At 36.6% G+C, this 2,598-nt stretch overlaps 1 non-coding gene across 1 annotated transcript; it reads right to left on the bottom strand.

The window, feature by feature from the left end:
* Nucleotides 1–523: 523 nt before the first annotated feature.
* Nucleotides 524–628, bottom strand: LOC114678605 (small nucleolar RNA U13). Its single transcript, XR_003730038.1, has one exon. It is a non-coding gene; the product is annotated as a small nucleolar RNA U13 (small nucleolar RNA).
* Between the last annotated feature and the right edge of the window lie 1,970 nt (nt 629–2,598).

Here is a 2,598-nt window from a genome sequence, read left to right as displayed (position 1 = left end):
GTGGAGAGATCTTGGTTCACTGCAACTTCTGCCACCTGGGCTCAAGAGATCCTCCCACCTCAGCCTCCTGTGTAGCTGAGTATAGGCATATGTCACATCACCTGACTAATAGAGATGGGGTTTCGCCATGTTGCCAAGGCTAGTCTTAAACTCCTAGGCTCAAGCAATCTGCTGTCTGAGACTCCCAAAGTGCTAGGATTATAGGCAAGAACCACCATGCCCAGCCTCTGTTTATTTTTCTTTCATCTATTTTTCTTTCTGTGCCTTAGTTTGCATTGTTTCTATTTCTCTATCTTCAAGTTTACTGGTCTTCTGCAGTATCTAATTTATACTAAGTCAATCCAGGATAATTTTTATCTTAAATAATATTGTATTTTTCATCTTTAGGACTTGATTTTCTTATTTGTATTTTGTATTATGTATATGTTTTTATTTAAAATTAAATGTTCATATTAACACTAGTTCTTTCAAATCCTTATTTGATAATTTCATCATATAATTCATTTCCAGTTTTTTTTTTTCAGGTCAGATGCCCATTGTGCAGACAAGGTAACAAGTTTCGAGTGTGGCACATCTCATGCAGGTGCATGAACCGCCCAGTCATCATGCTCATGAACTACCGGAGGATCATCATTTATAGTTTTTAAAACCTTTTTTTTTTTTTTTTTTTTTTTTTTGGAGACGATCTCACTCTGTCACCCAGGCTGGAGTGCAGTGGTGCAATCATGGTTCACACTGAACCTCTGTCTCCTGGGTTCAAGTGATTCTCATGCCTCAGCCTCCCAAGTAGCTGGAATTACAGACATGCACCACCACACCTGGCTAATTTTTGTGTTTTTGGTGGAGATGGGCTTTCATCACATTGATCAGGCTGGTCTCAAATGATCCGCCTGCCTTGGCCTCCCAAAGTGCTGGGATTACAGGTGTGAATCACTGTGCCTGGGCTAAAACATTTTTTAATGACTTTTTTCCCCTGGATACTGGGTCCCATTTTCTAGCTTATCAGTCTATTATTATTATTATTATTATTAGTTTACTTAATACTGCATGTTTTGATTCTTGTTGAGTGTTGACTTTTATGTTGTTGAGTTTTCTTAAGGAGTACTGGCATTTTTTCTGGAAGGGAGTTAAATTACTTGCAGATTTCTTGATATGTTAGAGGCCTGTTTTAAAGGACGTGTCTAGTGTAGCCTTTACTGCAAGGCTAATTTACCCCTACTATTTAGAAATGATACATCTCAAGTCTCTACTCTTGGTGGGGAATGTTGCAAGTGGGCAATGCGGCCTCTCCAATAATAGTTTGTTAAAACTCAGAAGTCTCTCATTCCTTTGTGAGCTCTGAGAATTGTCTCATTTATAGTTTCTAATTGTCCTTTCCTGACACTGTGAAATTTTACCCCATGCAAGCACAGCTTAGCATTCAGTTATAGTTTGGAGCAGATCCCTATCAGATTCCTGGAGCTCTTTCCTTGCCTGGTCCTCTCATCTCTGGTTCTTTCCTACAAATTCCAACCATATGAACATCCCTGAATTCCAATCTTCCCTTCGCAAACTTAGTGACTCTCCTATGCTCTGCTTGGGTTCTTTCTTCCAGCATGGATTGTAAAGTGCTGGCAGGAAGAAAGCCAGCGTGATTTTATTGTGCATTTTGATTATTTATCTTATCTTAGGGATCAAAGTTCTTTGATATATGTTCTCCGATTTCCAAAAACAGTTGTTCCACATATTTAGTCAATTTTTCTAGTTCTTTATGATGGGTGGACAAGTATATCTTAGTTACTCCCTTACAACTGGGAGTAATGTCCTCCACTCCATTAGATTTTAAGATAACTTATAACATGGTTTATTAATTCCCCCAGAGGTACCAAGGCATATAAAACTGTTTGCTCCAATATATTTTCTATTAATAAGATAGAAATCTTATCACTCTTACAAATTAAAGGAACTGATTGCAAAAGATCTGGAGAACTGATGGTTGAAATAGAGGCTTCAGTAGCTAATAAGAATGTTTCCCAGTTAGCAAAATAAAAGCATATAATTAAGCATCATTTGATCAGTCAAGGAAGCGTTGTTGTTGAGGATCTATATAATTTTTTATTCTCTTCTGACTTTGGCAGAACATTTTTTCATTGTCCATACACGTTATAATAATGTCATTGATTTTTATCATTTTCTAAAGACTGAGTCTGATTGTATTTTGAGGAACTATTAATTCTTGGCATACATGTCTCTTAGAAAACCTTTTTTTCTGAAACAATTTGCCCAGTTTAAAATGATATAAATTTCTTCTCTCTCCTCTCTTTAGCCCTAAAGAGTCTTGGGACATTAATCTGGAATTATTCATCCCTTTAGAGAAATCAAAGAAAGCTAGCTAAGCATTTGGTTTCTTTTCATTTTCATTATAGAAATTCCATTTTCACAGATTTTGACAATATTGAGTTCCTAAAAGTAAATACTTAAAACGCCAGAGTTATCGGATAAACAAAGAAGAATCTTTAGAGGTGAAGGGTCCCATGTTACTACAGATGCTAATAAAACACAGAAACACAGAAACAAAAAGGCTAATAAGTGTGCCAGATTCTATATTTCCTATCCTGC

The sequence above is a fragment of the Macaca mulatta genome, chromosome 5 (assembly GCF_049350105.2).
Source record: "Macaca mulatta isolate MMU2019108-1 chromosome 5, T2T-MMU8v2.0, whole genome shotgun sequence".
Classification (NCBI taxonomy): Eukaryota; Metazoa; Chordata; class Mammalia; order Primates; family Cercopithecidae; genus Macaca; species Macaca mulatta.
The sequence above is the reverse complement of the archived record's forward strand: the minus strand, read 5'-3'. Positions and strand labels throughout refer to the sequence as shown.